The sequence below is a fragment of the Manis javanica genome, chromosome 16 (assembly GCF_040802235.1).
Source record: "Manis javanica isolate MJ-LG chromosome 16, MJ_LKY, whole genome shotgun sequence".
In the NCBI taxonomy this organism is placed as follows: Eukaryota; Metazoa; Chordata; class Mammalia; order Pholidota; family Manidae; genus Manis; species Manis javanica.
In genome coordinates this window covers 67,049,022-67,068,743 of record NC_133171.1, presented here as the reverse complement: position 1 = coordinate 67,068,743, position 19,722 = coordinate 67,049,022, and the positions used below count along the sequence as shown (strand labels likewise).

General features: G+C 38.4%; 1 protein-coding gene across 8 annotated transcripts in view; it reads right to left on the bottom strand.

Annotated features, from left to right (window-relative positions):
• ATXN1 (ataxin 1) overlaps positions 1-19,722 on the bottom strand; it is a 415,485-nt gene that overhangs the window by 240,266 nt on the left and 155,497 nt on the right. For 6 of the 8 annotated variants that reach the window (XM_073224638.1, XM_073224631.1, XM_073224632.1 and 3 more), the window contains 2 exons: positions 19,317-19,445; positions 18,995-19,078 (listed from right to left, as the gene is read on the bottom strand). The gene's annotated coding sequence lies outside the window, so the exon portion shown is untranslated. The remainder of the gene's footprint in view (positions 1-18,994; positions 19,079-19,316; positions 19,446-19,722) is intronic. The other 2 variants (XM_073224634.1, XM_073224636.1) reach the window with 1 other exon arrangement.

Here is a 19,722-nt window from a genome sequence, read left to right as displayed (position 1 = left end):
ATAATCAATGGAACAATGAACAAATTAAAATAGAGATCAAGGAATATATGGAAACAAACGACAACAAAAACACAAAGCCCCAACTTCTGTGGGATGGAGCCAAAGCAGTCTTAAGAGGAAAGTATATAGCTATCCAGGCAAACTTGAAGTAGGAAGAACAATCCCAAATGAATAATCTAACATCACAATTATCAAAACTAGAAAAAGAAGAACAAATAAGGCCTAAAGAGAGCAGAAGGAGGGACATAATAAAGATCAGAGAAGAAATAAACAAAATTGAGAAGAATAAAACAATAGAACAAATCAATGAAACCAAGAGCTGGTTCTTTGAGAAAATAAACAAAATAAATAAGCCTCTAGTCAAACTTATTAAGAGAAAAAGAGAATCAACACACATCAACATAATCAGAAATGAGAATGGAAAAATCACAACAGACTCCACAGAAATACAAAGAATTATTAAAGACTACTATGAAAACCTATATGCCAACAAGCGGAAAAACTTAGAAGAAATGGACAACTTCCTAGAAAAATACAACCTTCCAAGACAGACAAAGGAAGAAACACAAAAGTTAAACAAACCAATTACGAGCAAAGAAATTGAAACAGTAATCAAAAAACTACCCAAGAACAAACCCCCCGGGCTAGACGGATTTACCTCGGAATTTTATCAGACACATAGAGAAGACATAATACCCATTTTCCTAAAAGTTTTCCAAAAAATAGAAGAGGAGGGAATACTCCCAAACTCATTCTATGAAGCCAACATCACCCTAATACCAAAACGAGGCAAAGACCCCACCAAAAAAGAAAATTACAGACCAATATCCCTGATGAATGTAGATACAAAAATACTCAATAAAAGATTAGCAAACTGAATTCAAAAATATATCAAAAGGATCATACACCATGACCAAGTGGGATTCATCTCAGGGATGCAAGGATGATTCAACATTCGAAAATAAATCAACATCATCCACCACATCAACAAAAAGAAAGACAAAAACCACATGATCATCTCCATAGATGCTGAAAAAGCATTTGACAAAATTCAACATCCATTCATGATAAAAACTCTCAGCAAAATCTGTACAGAGGGCAAGTACCTCAACATAATAAACGTAATATATGATAAACCCACAGCCAACATTATACTGAAGAGTGAGAAGCTGAAGGCTTTTCCTCTGAGATCGGGAACAAGACAGGGATGCCCACTCTCCCCACTGTTATTTAACATAGTACTGGAGGTCCTAGCCACGGCAATCAGACAAAACAAAGAAATAGAAGGAATCCAGATTGGGAAAGAAGTTAAACTGTCACTTTTTGCAGATGACATGATATTGTACATAAAAAACCCTAAAGACTCCACTCCAAAACTACTAGAAGTGATATCGGAATACAGCAAAGTTGCAGGACACAAAATTAACACATAGGAATCGCTGGCTTCCCTATACACTAACAATGAACCAATAGAAAGAGAAATCAGGAAAACAACTCCATTCACAATTGCATCAAAAAGAATAAAATACCTAGGAATAAACCTAACCAAAGAAGTGAAAGACCTATGCCCTGAAAACTACAAGTCACTCTTAAGAGAAATTAAAGGGGACACTACAAATGGAAACTCATCCCATGCTCATGGATAGGAAGAATTAATATCGTCAAAATGGCCATCCTGCCCAAAGCAATTTACAGATTTGATGCAGTCCCTATCAAATTACCAGCAACATTCTTCAACGAACTGGAACAAATAGTTCAAAAATTCATATGGAAACACCAAAGTCCCCGAATAGCTAAAGCAATCCTGAGAAAGAAGAATAAAGTGGGGGGGATCTCACTACCCAACTTCAAGCTCTACAACAAAGCCATAGTAATCAAAACAAATTGGTACTGGCACAAGAACAGAGCCAAAGACCAGTGGAACAGATTAGAGACTCCAGAAATTAACCCAAACATATATGGTCAATTAATATTTGATAAAGGAGCCATGGATATATAATGGTGAAATGACAGTCTCTTCAACAGATGGGGCTGGCAAAACTAGACAGCTACATGTAGGAGAATGAAACTGAATCATTGTCTAACCCCATATACAAAAGTAAATTCAAAATGTATCAAAGACCTGAATGTAAATCATGAAACCATAAAACTCTTAGAAAAAAACATAGGCAAAAACCTCTTAGACATAAACAAGAGTGACCTCTTCTTGAACATATCTCCCCGGGCAAGGAAAACAACAGCAAAAATGAACAAGCGGGACTATATTAAGCTGAAAAGCTTCTGTACAGCCAAAGACACCATCAATAGAACAAAAAGGTACCCTACATATGGGAGAATATATTTGCAAATGACAGATTCGATAAAGGCTTGACATCCAAAATATATAAAGAGCTCACATGCCTCAACAATAAAAAAGCAAATAATCCAATTAAAAAATGGGCAGAGGAACTGAACAGACAGTTCTCCAAAAAAGAAATACAGATGGCCAACAGACACATGAAAAGATGCCCCACATCGCTAATTATCAGAGAAATGCAAATTAAAACCACAGTGAGCTATCACCTCACACCAGTAAGGATGACTACCATCCAAAAGACAAACAGTAGCAAATGTTGGCAAGGTTGTGGAGAAAGGGGAACCCTCCTATACTGCTGGTGGGAATGTAAATTAGTTTAACCATTGTGGAAAGCAGTATGGAGGTTCCTCAAAATGCTCAAAATAGATTTACCATTTGACCCAGGAATTCCACTCCTAGGAATTTACCCTTAGAATTCAGCACTCAGGTTTGAAAAAGACAGATGCACCCCTATGTTTATCACAGCACTATTTACAATTGCCAAGAATTGGAAGCAACCTAAGTGTCCATCAGTAGATGAATGGATAAAGAAGAGTTGGTACATATACACAATGGAATATTATTCAGCCATAAGAAGAAAACAAATCCTACTATTTGCAACAACTTGGATGGAGCTACAGGGTATTATGTTCAGTGAAATAAGCCAGGCAGAGAAGGGCAAGTACCAAATGATTTCACTCATCTGTGGAGTATAAGAACAAAGGAAAAACTGAAGGAACAAAACAGCAGCAGAATCACAGAACCCAAGAATGGACTAACAGGTACCAAAGGGAAAGGGACTGGGGAGAATGGATAGGTAGGGAGGGATAATGGGGGGGAAGAAGAAAGGAGGTATTATGATTAGCATGCATAATGGGTGGGGAGAAAGGGGAGGGTTGTACAACACAGAGAAGACAAGTAGTGACTATACAACATTTTGCTATGCTGATGGACAGTGACTGTAAGGGGGTTTGTGGGGGGGACCTGGCATAGGGAAGAGCCTAGTAAACATAATGTTCTTCATGTAATTGTAGATTAATGATAACAAAAAAAAAAAGAAAGAAAAGGGGGATTACTCCCTGATAGGATAAAACTAACTGCAAATCACCGATTAATGCATGCTTTAAATATCCTTAATTTTGATCATTTAAAGGGTGTCAGATTATCAGCTATGGAAGTACATTTTTCTGATAATATTCCTTTCTCTTAAAAAAAAAAACAGTTCCTGTGTGGTGATCTCCAATAAGTTCTTCACAATGGTATAACGGGCATATCAAAGGGTGGGCAAAGGATTTGTTTGTGTTTATACAGGGGATCAAAGCCTAATTTGGCTACCCAGAAAATGAATTAAGATACGATAGGAAGAAGAACTTCCAACATCAACATTCTCTGGAAGAGTCATTACAGAAGATGAACATGAAAAAACTTCAACAAAGATCCTGGTGCTGTTGCAGTTGTAGCTGCATTCATCCCACTGGTTCCTGGACTTGCCATTAGAATGAAGAAGGAGATATCTAAGTTGGCTTGTGCATACAGTAAAACAACAAATTTGACTGGATCTATACTGTTGGAACTCAACCAAGAATTAGGAGAAGTGCAAGTTGCAGTGCTCCAAAATCTTGCGACTATAGACTATCTACTGTTAATAGAGCATATGGGATGTGAACAGTTCCCAGGAATGTGTTGTTTTAATTTGTCTGATTTTTCTCAAAATATTCAAATTCAGTTAGACAACATCCATCATATCATTATAAGTTTTCACAAATGCCTAGGGTGTCTAACTGGTTTTCTTGGTTTCACTGGATATGGCTGGTAATTGTAGGTCTGCTTTTGTTATGTAGCTGTATTCCTATTATGTTAATGTGTGCACGCAATTTAATTAGTAATTTAAAACGTATACACACTTATGTTATGCTACAAGAAGATATATCAAAGAAATAATCAATCTTCCCATGTTTTCTTCCATCTGCTACTTCTATAGCTTCTCTTCTTCCTTTCTAATTACAACCCCTAAGTAGAATTCGTGCCTCATATCGAAATTACCAAGTATCATAACTCTTCCAAGTGGTAAAGATACCTCAAGACAAATGCTGGGCATAGAAGCCACAGGGCATAAATCTGCAAAAAAAGTAAAAAGCTAACCTTTTCAAACAATATTGCTTCTCTCTCACTTGCCAACTTTACATTTCCTTGTATGGCCCCGGAAGATGACTGGTTAGCCAGAGATGAGTAAGATTCCTCAAGGGAAGAACAACCTAAGACAGGCACAGTCGCATGGGGGCCATCAGGTGAGAAATTGGGGATCAACAGAGGTGAGGCTTAGAACCTCACCCTCCCTGTTTTGAGAGAAATCTTCTGCATCCGTGGTTGTTTTGTTGCCCTTGTCTAGCTTGGATTAATACTTAGTCTATAGGCACACACCTGATCATCTACACTTGCCCTCTTACAGCACTAAACTATGTTTTCTACCTTTATCTTGCATCTACCTACCACTTCAGCATTTTATTAAAAATAATAATAATAAGGGAGAAATGTGGGATTCACATATAAATCAAGTATAAAAATCAAACGAATAATCATAATTGACCTGATTGTTTATAGTTCATGATGCGTGATCAAAACTGAAAGTTTCTGGGGGGGCGGAGCCAAGATGGCGGCGTGAGTAGAGCAGTGGAAATCTCCTCCCAAAAACACATAGAGCTATGAAAATATAACAAAGAAAAATCTTCCTAAAATAGAGACCACAGGACACAGGACAACATCCAGACCACATCCACACCTGCAAGAACCCAGCGCCTTGTGAAGGGGGTAAGATACAAGCCCCAGCCCGGCGGGACCCGAGCGCCCCTCCCCCCGGCTCCCGGCGGGTGGAGAGAAACCGGAGCGGTTTTTTTTTTGGCGAGCGCTTTTTGGAAGCCTTAGAGGGACGGGCCCCCGTTGCTGGGGAGGCAGGGTGGCGGGACCGGTGAGGAGGTGCCTGGGAACGGCGCCGGAGGACAAAGAATATCCCGCGTTTCTCCCTGCGAGACCTGGGGACGGGTGCCTGAGACCGGTGCCTGAGGACGGAGGAGGTCGCGCGTTTTTCCCCTTTTTTTTTTTTCTCTTTTTGGCGAGCGCTTTTTGGAAGCCTTGAAGGGACGGGGACCCCAGTGCTAGGGAGGCACGGTGGCGGGACTGGTGAATGGGTGGCTGGGACCGGCGCCTGAGGACAAAGAATATCCCCCGTTTTTCCCTGCGGGACCGGTGGATGGGTGCCTGAGACCGGCACTTGAGGACAGAGGAAATCGCGCGTTTTTCCCCTTTTTTTTTTCTCTCTTTTTGCCGAGTGCTTTTTGGAAGCCTTGAAGGGACAGGGACCCCGGTGCTAGGGAGGCAGGGCGGTGGGACTGGTGAGCGGGTGCGTGGGACCAGTGCCTGAGGACAAAGAATATTGAGCGTTCCTTCCCTGCGGGACCGGTGGGTGGGTGCTTTTTGGAAGCCTTGAAAGGACAGGGACCCTGGTGCTAGGGAGACAGGGCAGCAGGACCAGTGAGCGGGTGCCTGGGACCGGCACCTGAGGACAAAAAAAAAAAAAAAAAAAAAAAAAATCGCTTGTTTTTTCCTTTTTTTTCCTTTTTTTTTTTTTTTTTTCTCTTTCTTTCTGTTCCCTCTCTCATTGTTGCTGTTGTTGTTTTGGTTTGGAGAGTGCTTTTTGGAAATCTTAAAGGGGCAGGACAGGTCACTTAGACCAGAAGCAGGGAATCTGGGGATCTCTGGGCACTCTAATCCCCTGGGCAGCAGGGAGCACAGAGGCCCCTTACGGAGATAAATAGTCTCCTGGCTGCTCCCCCTCCAACGGGGCTCCACCATTTTGGAGGAACAGCCCCAGCCAGGCCAAGCCCACAGCAACAGCGGAGATAAACCCCAAAGCAACTGGGCAGGAAGCAGAAGCCCTGTCTGCACACAGCTGCCCAGCACAAGCCACTAGAGGTCGCTATTCTCCCAGGAAAAGGCTACAAACCAACAAGAAGGGAAGCTCTTCCAGCGGTCACTTGTACCAGCTCTGCAAACTATCTCTATCACCATGAAAAGGCAAAACTACAGGCAGACAAAGATCACAGAGACAACACCTGAGAAGGAGACAGACCTAACTAGTCCTCCTGAAAAAGAATTCAAAATAAAAATCATGAACATGCTGACAGAGATGCAGAAAAAAATGCAAGAGCAATGGGATGAGATGCAGAGAAAAATGCAAGAGCAGTGGGATGAGATGCAGAGAAAAATGCAAGAGCAGTGGGATGAAGTCCGGAAGGAGATCACAGATGTCAGGAAAGAGATCACAGAAGTGAAACAATCCCTGGAAGGATTTATAAGAAGAATGGATAAGATGCAAGAGGCCATTGAAGGAATAGAAGCCAGAGAACAGGAACGTATAGAAGCTGACAGAGAGAGAGATAAAAGGATCTCCAGGAATGAAACAACACTAAGAGAAATATGTGACCAATACAAAAGGAAAAACATTCGTATTATAGGGATACCAGAAGAGGAAGAAAGAGGAAAAGGGATAGAAAGTGTCTTTGAAGAAATAATTGCTGAAAACTTCCCCAAACTGGGGGAGGAAATAATCGAACAGACCATGGAATTATACAGAACCCCCAACAGAAAGGATCCAAGGAGGACAACACCAAGACACATAATAATTAAAATGGCAAGAATCAAGGACAAGGAAAGAGTTTTAAAGGCAGCTAGAGAGAAAAAGGTCACCTATAAAGGAAAACCAATCAGGCTAACATCAGACTTCTCAACAGAAACCCTACAGGCCAGAAGAGAATGGCATGATATACTTAATGCAATGAAACAGAAGGGCCTTGAACCAAGGATACTGTATCCAGCACGACTATCATTTAAATATGATGGTGGGATCAAACAATTCCCAGACAAGCAAAAGCTGAGGGAATTTGCTTCCCACAAACCACCTCTACAGGGCATCCTACAGGGACTGCTCTAGATGGGAGCACCCCTAAAAAGAGCACAGAACAAAACACACAACATATGAAGAATGGAGGAGGAGGAATAAGAAGGGAGAGAAGAAAAGACTCTCCAGACAGTGTATATAACAGCTCAATAAGTGAGCTAAGTTAGGCAGTAAGATACTAAAGAAGCTAACCTTGAACCTTTGGTAACCACGAATCTAAAGCCTGCAATGGCAATAAGTACATATCTTTCAATAGTCACCCTAAATGTAAATGGACTTAATGCACCAATCAAAAGACATAGAGTAATAGAATGGATAAAAAAGCAAGACCCATCTATATGCTGCTTACAAGAAACTCACCTTAAACCCAAAGATAAGCATAGACTAAAAGTCAAGGGATGGAAAAACATATTTCAGGCAAACATTTACATCCAAAAGCAACAGGATATACATTCTTCTCAAGTGCACATGGAACATTCTCCAGAATAGACCACATACTAGCTCACAAAAAGAGCCTCAGTAAATTCCACAATATTGAAATTCTACCAACCAATTTTTCAGACCACAAAGGTATGAAAGTAGAAATAAATTCTACAAAGAAAACAAAAAGGCTCACAAACACATGGAGGCTTAACAACATGCTACTAAATAATCAATGGATCAATGAACAAATCAAAATAGAGATCAAGGAATATATAGAAACAAATGACAACAACAACACTAAGCCCCAACTTCTCTGGGATGCAGCGAAAGCAGTCTTAAGAGGAAAGTATATAGCAATCCAGGCACACTTGAAGAAGGAAGAACAATCCCAAATGAATAGTCTAACATCACAATTATTAAAACTGGAAAAAGAAGAACAAATGAGGCCTAAAGTCAGCAGAAGGAGGGACATAATAAAGATCAGAGAAGAAATAAACAAAATTGAGAAGAATAAAACAATAGCAAAAATCAACGAAACCAAGAGCTGGTTCTTTGAGAAAATAAACAAAATAGATAAGCCTCTAGCCCAACTTATTAAGAGAAAAAGAGAGTCAACACAAATCAACATAATCAGAAATGAGAATGGAAAAATCACGACAGACTCCACAGAAATACAAAGAATTATTAAAGACTACTATGAAAACCTATATGCCAACAAGCTGGAAAACCTAGAAGAAATGGACAACTTCCTAGAAAAATACAACCTCCCAAGACTTTAAACAAACCAATTACAAGCAAAGAAATTGAAACAGTAATCAAAAAACTACCCAAGAACAAAACCCCGGGGCCGGACGGATTTACCTCGGAATTTTATCAGACACACAGAGAAGACATAATACCCATTCTCCTTAAAGTGTTCCACAAAATAGAAGAAGAGGGAATACTCCCAAACTCATTCTATGAAGCCAACATCACCCTAATACCAAAACCAGGAAAAGACCCCACCAAAAAAGAAAATTACAGACCAATATCCCTGATGAATGTAGATGCAAAAATACTCAATAAAATATTAGCAAACAGAATTCAACAGTATATCAAAAGGATCATACACCATGACCAAGTGGGGTTCATCCCAGGGATGCAAGGATGGTACAACATTCGAAAATCCATCAACATCATCCACCACATCAACAAAAAGAAAGACAAAAACCACATGATCATCTCCATAGATGCTGAAAAAGCATTTGACAAAATTCAACATCCATTCATGATAAAAACTCTCAGCAAAATGGGAATAGAGGGCAAGTACCTCAACATAATAAAGGCCATCTATGATAAACCCACAGCCAGCATTATACTGAACAGCGAGAAGCTGAAAGCATTTTCTCTGAGATCGGGAACCAGACAGGGATGCCCACTCTCCCCACTGTTATTTAACATAGTACTGGAGGTCCTAGCCACGGCAATCAGACAAAACAAAGAAATACAAGGAATCCAGATTGGTAAAGAAGAAGTTAAACTGTCACTATTTGCAGATGATATGATACTGTACATAAAAAACCCTAAAGACTCCACTCCAAAACTACTAGAACTGATATCGGAATACAGCAAAGTTGCAGGATACAAAATCAACACACAGAAATCTGTAGCTTTCCTATACACTAACAACGAATCAATAGAAAGAGAAATCAGGAAAACAATTCCATTCACCATTGCATCAAAAAGAATAAAATACCTAGGAATAAACCTAACCAAGGAAGTGAAAGACTTATACTCTGAAAACTACAAGTCACTCTTAAGAGAAATTAAAGGGGACACTAATAAATGGAAACTCATCCCATGCTCATGGCTAGGAAGAATTAATGTCGTCAAAATGGCCATCCTGCCGAAAGCAATATACAAATTTGATGCAATCCCTCTCAAATTACCAGCAACATTCTTCAATGAATTGGAACAAATAATTCAAAAATTCATATGGAAACACCAAAGACCCCGAATAGCCAAAGCAATCCTGAAAAAGAAGAATAAAGTAGGGGGGATCTCACTCCCCAACTTCAAGCTCTACTACAAAGCCATAGTAATCAAGACAATTTGGTACTGGCACAAGAACAGAGCCACAGACCAGTGGAACAGATTAGAGACCCCAGAAATTAACCCAAACATATATGGTCAATTAATATTTGATAAAGGAGCCATGGACATACAATGGCAAAATGACAGTCTCTTCAACAGATGGTGCTGGCAAAACTGGACAGCTACATGTAGGAGAATGAAACTGGACCATTGTCTAACCCCATATACAAAGGTAAACTCAAAATGGATCAAAGACCTGAATGTAAGTCACGAAACCATTAAACTCTTGGAAAAAAACATAGGCAAAAACCTCTTAGACATAAACATGAGTGATCTCTTCTTGAACATATCTCCCCGGGCAAGGAAAACAACAGCAAAAATGAGCAAGTGGGACTACATTAAGCTGAAAAGCTTCTGTACAGCGAAAGACACCATCAATAGAACAAAAAGGAACCCTACAGTATGGGAGAATATATTTGAAAATGACAGATCTGATAAAGGCTTGACGTCCAGAATATATAAAGAGCTCACACGCCTCAACAAACAAAAAACAAATAACCCAATTAAAAAATGGGCAGAGGAACTGAACAGACAGTTCTCCAAAAAAGAAATACAGATGGCCAAGAGACACATGAAAAGATGCTCCACATCGCTAATTATCAGAGAAATGCAAATTAAAACTACAATGAGGTATCACCTCACACCAGTAAGGATAGCTGCCATCCAAAAGACAAACAACAACAAATGTTGGCGAGGCTGTGGAGAAAGGGGAACCCTCCTACACTGCTGGTGGGAATGTAAATTAGTTCAACCATTGTGGAAAGCAGTATGGAGGTGCATCAAAATGCTCAAAACAGACCTACCATTTGACCCAGGAATTCCACTCCTAGGAATTTACCCTAAGAACGCAGCAATCAAGTGATTAATGATTGTGCATTGAGTCCCCTATACAGAATTTTATTATTATTAACAACCATATGATCAATAAATAAGAGAGATGCCCTCTCAAAAAAAAATAAATAAATAAATAAAGAGGACTCTTTAAGCTAAATGGTCTTCTATGGAATTCAGAGGTTCCTCTCCTATGAAAAATATAGAGCTGTTCAAATTAGACTGGAAAACATGGGCCAAAACAAATGTAGTGTCTACTTGCACAAGAGCTGCCGAGTATCCAGTGAAAGCTGAAGCCAGACAAGTCACCTTGTATGTCCCCTTAATGCCGAGTAATTCTTTGATTCTTTCTCCTACTTTTCAACTGATGCCATTAAAGGGTCGAACCCTATGCAACCCCATACATTCCCTTTTTGTGTTTATGTAGAATAAAGCACATCTTTCTTCTCATTCACCTTTTTTTTCATTCCTTCAGTGAAAGGAAACCTACTTAGCCCCAGGGACAGAGCTGACCCTCATATGGCAGCTCACACGTGGAGCCTGGTGGTTGGAGACTCTCTACATGCAGCTCCAAGAGGCCACAAAGTTTGCTGATCTCAGGTACTCACTGGATCTCAATCAAGGGCTGTTCCATGGGTCTGGCTGGTGGGGTGACATTGCTCTCCAAATGGCACCTGCAGTCAGGCAGCTTCGCTGGGACTGGGTGACACCACTAATTCAAATTAAACCCAGTCAGACATAAATCCCACTAATTTTGGATACCAGAGGAGGATGAAAAGGAGGAGGAAGAAGGGAAAAAATAATTCACAAGGTTGGGATTATGCTATGGCTATGGTCATACTTTGCTATTTTTACTTCTCTCATGACCATTTTCTCCTATCATTAAATATTCTTTTGAAATAGGATTTTTACACTAAGGACACCACAGAAATACAAAGAATTATTAGAGGATACTATAAAAAATTGTATGCTAACAAATTGAATAACCTAGAAGAAATGGAAAACTTCTTAGAAAAGTACAACCTTCCAAGATGGACCCAGGAAGAAACAGAAAATTTGAACAGACCACTTATCAGCAATGAAATTGAATTGACAATAAAAAAACTACTTAAGAACAAAATTCCTGGTCCAGATGACTTCACAGCAGAATTTTATCAAACATTTAAAGAAGACCTAATACCCATCCTACTTAAAGTTTTCCAAAAAGTAGAAGAGGAGGAGATACTGCAAAACTGCTTCTATGAGGCCACCATCACTCACTCTAATACCAAAACCAGACAAAGACACCACAAAAAAAGAAAATTACAAACCAGTATCCCTGATGAAGATAGATGCAAAAGTACTCAACAAAATACTAGCAAACTGAATAAAAAAATACATCAAAAGATCATCCATCATGACTAAGTGCAATTTATTCCAGGGATGCAAAGATGGTATAATAATTGAAAATCCATCAACATCATACACCACATCAACAAAAAGAAGGACAAAAATCAAATGATCATCTCAACAGATGCTGAAAAAGCATTTGACAAAATTCAACATCGATTCATGATAAAAACTCTCAAGAAATGGGTATTGAAGGTAAGTTACTCAACATAATAAAGGCCATATATGACAAACCTAAAGCCAACATCATATTTAACAGTTGAAAGCTGAAAGCTTTTCCTCTAAAATCAGGAACAAGACAAGGATGTCCACTTTCACTGCTTTTATTCAACATAGTACTGGAGGTTCTAGATGCAGCAATCAGACAACACAAAGAAATAAAAGGCATCCATATTGGTAAGAAGAAGTTAAACTGTCACTGTTTGCAGGTGACATGATACTGTACATAAAAAATCCAAAAGAATTCACCAAATAAACTACTAGAACTAATAACTGAATTCAGTGAAGTTGCAGGATACAAAATTAATACACAGAAATCTGTTGTGTTCCTATATACTAATGATGAACTAACAGAAAATCAGGAAAACAACTCCATTTATAATTGCATTAAAAAGAATGAAATACCTAGGAACAAACCTAATCAAGGAGGTGAATGATCTACAGCTTGAAAACTACAAGACACTCATGAGAGGAATTAAAGAAGACATAATTAAAAAAGATAAATGGAAATCTATCCCAAGCTCATGGATAGAAAGAATTAATATTGTCAAAATGGCCATACTGCCTAAAGTAATCTACAGATTCAATGTAATTCATACCGAAACACCAATAGCATTCTTCAACAAACTAGAACAAATAGTTCTGAAATTCATATGGAACTCCAAAAGACCCCAAATACCAAAGCAATCCTGACAAGGAAGAACAAAAATGAAGGGATTATGCTCTCTAACTTCAAGCTCTACTACAAAGCCACAGTAATCAAGACAATTCAGTACTGGCCCAAGAACAGACACATAGATCAAAAGAACAGAATAGAGACCCCAGATATAAAGCCACACATATAGGGCCAATTAATATATGATAAAGGAGCCATATATATATATATACAATGAGGAAAAGACAGCCTTGTTAACAAATGGTGTTGGAAAAATTGGACAGCTATATGTAAGAGAATGAAACTGTATTATTGTCTAACTCTATACACAAAAGTAAACACAAAATGGATCAAAGATCTGAATGTAAGTCATGAAACCATAAAAGTCATATAAGAAAACAAAGGCAAAAATCTCTTAATATAAATATGAGCAATTTTTTCCTGAACACATCTCCTTAGGCAAGGAAAACAAAAGCAAAAATAAACAATATCAAACTAAAAAGCTGTATAGCAAAGGACACCATCCACAGAACAGAAAGGCATCCCACAGTATGGGAGAATATATTTGTAAATGATTTATCTGATAAAGGGTTAACAGCCAAAATTTATAAAGAACTCACACACTTCAACACCCAAGAAACAAAAACCTGATTAAAAAATGGGCAGAGTATATGAATAGACACTTCTCCAAAGAAGAAATTGAAATGGACAACAGGCACATGAAAAGAGGCTCCACATCACTAATCATCAAGGAAATGCAAATTAAAACCATAATGAGGTATCACCTCATACCAGTTAGGATGGCCAACATCCAAAAGACTAGGAACAACAAATGCTGGCAAGGATGCAGAGAAAGGGGAACCCACCTACACTGCTGGTGGGAATGTAAATTAGTTCAACCATTGTGGAAAGCAGTATGGAAGTTTCTCAAAAAACTAAAAACAGAAATACCATTTTACCCAGCAATTCCACTCTGAGGAATTTATCTGAAGAAAACAAGATCCCAGATTCAAAAAGACACAAGCACCCCTATGGTTATTGCAGCGCTATTACAATAGCCAAGATCTGGAAACAACCTAAGTGTCCATCAGTAGATGAATGGATAAAGAAGATGGGGTACATATTCAAAATGAAATATTATTCAGCCATAAGAAGAAAACAAATCCTACCATTTGCAACAACATGGATGGAGCTAGAGGGTATTATGCTCAGTGAAATAAGACAGACAGAGAAAGACAAGTACCAAATGATTTCACTCATCTGTGGAATATAACAACAAAGCAAAAACTGAAGGAACAAAGCAGAAGCAGACACACAGAATCAAAGAATGTACTAGCAGTTACCAAAGGGAAGGATTTGGGGAGGGGGGGCAGGGAGGAAAGGAGAAGGGGATTAGGGGGCATTAATGATTAGCACACACAGTATAAGTAGGTCATGGGGAAGGAAGTACAGCATGGTGAAGACATGTAGTGATTCCACAGCATCTTAGTATCTCACTGTGATGATGGACAATGATTACGATGGGGTACAGGAGAACTTGATAATATGGGTGAATGCTGCAACCACAATGCTGTTCACATGAAACCTTCATAATACTGTATATCAATGATACTTAAATTAAAAATAAAAAGAAATAGGATTTTCAACATTTCACAGATATTTGATGGCAACAATGCCCTATGAGAAAGGAACTATTATTATCTACATTTGATAAACTTAGACATCAAGATGAAACGTAACTTGCCCAATGTCACATGTCAAGAAAATAGCAGCGCTGCAATGGGAGCCCAAGTTGCCTGCAGCCTGCAGGCTTCTCCACTGTGACTACAGCGTCCCACATACATGTTGCTGACATAGTTGTGTGTATATATATATATTTTAATACATATTTATTTATACTCATTTTGTTATCATTAATCTACAATTACATGAGGAACATTATGTTTACTAGGGTCCCCCCTTCACGAAGTCCCCCCAACAAACCCCATTACAGTCACTGTCCATCAGCATAGTAACATACTGTAGAATTACTACTTGTCTTCTCTGTATTGCACAGCCCTCCTTATGTCCCTCTCACATTATACATGCTAATCGTAAGGCCCCCTTTCTTTTTCCCAGCCCTTATCCTTCCCTTCCCACCCATCCTCCCCAGTCCCTTTCCCTTTGGTAACTGTTAGTCCATTCTTGGGTTCTGTGATTCTGCTGCTGTTTTGTTCCTTCAGTTTTTCTTTGTACTTACACTCCATATATGAGTGAAATCATTTGGTATTTGTCTTTCTCTGCCTGGCTTATTTCACTGAGCATAATGCCCTCTAGCTCCATCCATGTTGTTGCAAATGGTAGGATTTGTTTTCTTCTTATGGCTGAATAATATTCCATTGTGTATATGTACCAACTCTTCTTTATCCATTCATCTAATTCATCTACTGATGGACACTTAGGTTGCTTCCATTTCTTGGCTATTGTAAATAGTGCTGTGATAAACATAGGGGTGCATCTGTCTTTTTCAAACTGGGCTGCTGCATTCTTAGGATAAATTCCTAAAGTGAAATTCCTGGGTCAAATGGTATTTCTATTTTGAGCTTTTTGCGGAACCTCCAGACTGCTTTCCACAATGGTTGAACTAATTCACATTCCCACCAGCAGTGTAGGAGGGTTCCCCTTTCTCCACAACCTCACCAACATTTGCTGTTTTTTGTCTTTTGGATGGTGGCAATCCTTACTGGTGTGAGGCGATATCTCAATGTGGTTTTAATTTGCATTTCTCTGATGACAAGTGATGTGGAGCATCTTTTCATGTGTCTGTTGGCCATATGAATTTCTTCTTTGGAAAACTGTTCAGCTCCTCTGCCCATTTTTTAATTGGATTATTTGCTTTTTGTTTGTTGACATGTGTGGGCTCTTTATATATTTTGGATGTCAACCCTTTATTGGATCTGTCATTTATAAATATATTCTCCCATACTGTAGGGTACCTTTTTGTTCTATTGATGGTGTCCTTTGCTGTACAGAAGCTTTTCAGCTTGATATAGTCCCACTTGTTCATTTTTGCTTTTGTTTCCCTTGCCCAGGGAGATATATTCATGAAGAAGTCACTCATGTTTATGTCCATGAGATTTTTCCCTATGTTTTTTTCTAAGAGTTTTATGGTTTCAGGACTTACATTCAGGTCTTTGATCCATTTGTTGTTTTCTTTTGTGTATGGGGTTAGACAGTGATCCAGTTTCATTCTCTTACATGTAGCTGTCCAGTTTTGCCAGCACCATCTGTTGAAGAGACTGTCATTTCCCCATTGTATGTCCATGGCTCCTTTATCATATATGAATTGACCATATATGTTTGGGTTAATGTCTGGAGTCTCTATTCTGTTCCACTGGTCTGTGGCTCTGTTTTTGTCCCAGTACCAATTTGTCTTGATTACTGTGGCTTTGTAGTAGAGCTTGAAGTTGAGATTCCCCCCCACGTTATTCTTCCTTCTCAGGATTGCTTTGACTATTCAGGGTCTTTGGTGTTTCCATATCAATTTTTGAACTATTTGTTCCAGTTCGTTGAAGAATGCTGTTGCTAATTTGATAGGGATTGCATCTAATCTGTATATTGCTTTGGGCAGGATGGCCATTTTGATGATATTAATTCTTCCTAGCCAAGAGCATGGGATGAGTTTCCATTTGCTAGTGTCCTCTTTAATTGCTTTTAAGAGTGTCTTGTAGTTTTCAGGATATAGGTCTTTCACTTCCTTGGTTAGGTTTATTCCTAGGTATTTTATTCTTCTTGATGCAACTGTGAATGGAATTGTTTTGCTGATGTCTCTTTCTATTAGTTCATTGTTAGTGTATAGGAAAGCCACAGATTTCCGTGTGTTAATTTTGTATCCTGCAACTTTGCTGTATTCCGATATCACTTCTAGTAGTTTTGGAGTGGAGTCTTTAGGGTTTTTTATGTACAATATCATGTCATCTGCAAAAAGTGACAGTTTAACTTCTTCTTTACCAATTTGGATTGGTTGTATTTCTTTGTTTTGTCTAATTGCCGTGGCTAGGACCTCCAGTACTATGTTGAATAACAGTGGGAAGAGTGGGCATTCCTGTCTTATTCCCGATCTCAGAGGAAAAGCTTTCAGCCCCTTGCTGTTCAGTATGATGTTGGCTGTGGGCTTATCATATATGGCCTTTATTATGTTGAGGTACTTGTCCTCTATATCTTGTTGAGAGTTTTTATCATGAATGGCTGTTGAATTTTGCCGAATGCTTTTTCAGCATCTATGGAGATGATCATGTGGTTTTTGTCTTCTTTCTTTTTGTTTATGTGGTGGATGATGTTGATGGATTTTCGAATGCTGTACCATCCTTGCATCCCTGGGATGAATCCCACTTGGTCATGGTGTACGATCCTTTTGAGGTATTTTTGAATTCGGTTTGCTAATATTTTATTGAGTATTTTTGCATCTACATTCATCAGGGATATTGGTCTGTAATTTTCTTTTCTGGTGGGGTCTTTGCCTGGTTTTGGTATTAGGGTGATGTTGGCTTCATAGAATGAGTTTGGGAGTATTCCCTCCTCTTCTATTTTTTGGAAAACTTTAAGGAGAATGGGTATTAGATCTTCTCTGTATGTCTGATAAAATTCCTAGGTAAATCCATCTGGCCTGGGGTTTTTTGTCTTGGGTAGTTTTTTGATTGCCACTTCAATTTCTTTACTGGTAATTGGTTTGTTTGGTTTTTTTGTTTCTTTCTGGGTCAGTCTTGGAAGGTTGTATTTTTCTAGGAAGTTGTCCATTTCTTCTAGGTTTTCCAGCTGTTAGCGTATAGGTTTTCTTAGTATTCTCTAATAATTCTTTGTATTTCTGTGGGGTCTGTCATGACGTTTCCTTTCTCATTTCTGATTCTGTTGATGTGTGTTGATTGTCTTTTTCTCTTAATAAGTCTGGCTAGAGGCTTATCTATTTTGTTTATTTTCTCAAAGAACCAGCTCTTGGTTTCATTGATTTTTGTATTGTTTTATTCTTCTCAATTTTATTTATTTCTTCTCTGATTTTTATTATGTCCCTCCTGCTGACTTTATGCCTATATTTATTCTTCTTTTTCCAATTTTGATAATTGTGAGATTAGACTATTCATTTGGGATTGTTCTTCCTTCTTTAAATATGCAGTTATATTTAATCACACTCGTAATGTTGGGATGGTATCTGCATATGTATACACACACACATATGCATGTACACTCATACACACACACATGCACACATATACACACAAGTATATTTTAACCGAGTAGTATTAAGTTCAGATCCACGTTTAATGAGGGATGCTTATTAAATACCTCTTTATTCTTATTAAGAAATTAAAAACTATGTTTTCCATTGAAAAAATATTGAGATCTCCTGACATCATGGTTGTCTAAAACTGACTCAAAAGAGGGGAAAGCTTTAAATTTCCTAGGACCGTTCCATGTCTTCTTGATTTAGTATCACTTCTCAGATGCCAAAAACTAGTAAGTTTTAAGCATGCTATTGTCTGGATAAGGTTCTTCAAAATAGTATGATTTACAAACAAATTACCTCCCTCCCCTTCCAAAAAAAACAACAAATGAAGATGCAATTTCTTACAATTAATTGGCAAAAACTCTGTTTTCAAAATTCTCAGCACTGGCAAAACTGTATGGAAACCGACACTCTCATACTCTGCCTCTGAAAATACAAACTGGTATGACTTTATTAGAAAGCAATTTGGCAACAAGTATCAAAAATCTTTAAAACTCTTAAATAGAGCCATTTACTGCTAAGGAAATATCCTAATGAAGTATTAAAAATGCCAACTAATATAAAGCTATAAGAACATTCTTGCTAGCATAAAAGCAAAAAAATTAGAAAGAACCTAAATGTCCAACTAGAAAGGATCAATTAAATGTATTTTAGGATATGCATTCCATGATTACTGTATAATCACTGGAAGTCATGTTGTAGATAAACATCTGTTGCTATGAAAAGACATTCATTATTACATTGTTAAGGAGAACAAAGAGGTTAGATGATAGTACATGTTGTATTGTTCCCTACCAGCATCGGAGGGCAATCTTTAGCTGAATTTATGAACATCATCATGAGAATTATCCCTTTCTTATCAATGCCTTGTCATCCGTCCTAGTCCAAGATTGCAAAATAAACAGAAGTTAGTTTCTTTCCCACAAAAAGGAGAAGAATTCCATTTTTATGGAAGAGAGAGAAAGAATATATAGATAGACAGTATGTGAATCTACAAATGTATGTTAGTTGTGTGTGTGCACCTATGAGAAGAGATATGTATACATCCCCACCGCTATCTTGGGGGCCTTACAATTAAATGGTAGTTACTTGTGATAAAGATTTTGGAGATATTTACCTGTACCATGTGCTTTCATCACAATGAAGAATCATAAGCAGTCAGTTCCTTTCCAGCAGATCTTTTCACAGAGATTTTGCTTGAGTAGAAAGGGTGGCAGTAGAGACACTCAATGTAAAATGCCTAGGCCTGTAATTATAAAAACAATATTCCCACTGAGTTAGGCAGCTTTCTGTGGCCTTCATTCACATTAGCTTGAGGTCACAGCAAGGAGAAACATATTTGCATAATTTCTCTCTCTCACACAGAAACACACATAGTTCTTAAATCAGAATGTCAAAAACTCAGCAAGCAGACAGAATGGTCCTCTTCTCTGAGGATGAGAGGGTTCTTGCCAAGGGCTGCTTCCCATCCATCCTCTGACTATCACAATGCTCCTGTTCTTCCTTCTTCTCTGCCTAATGAT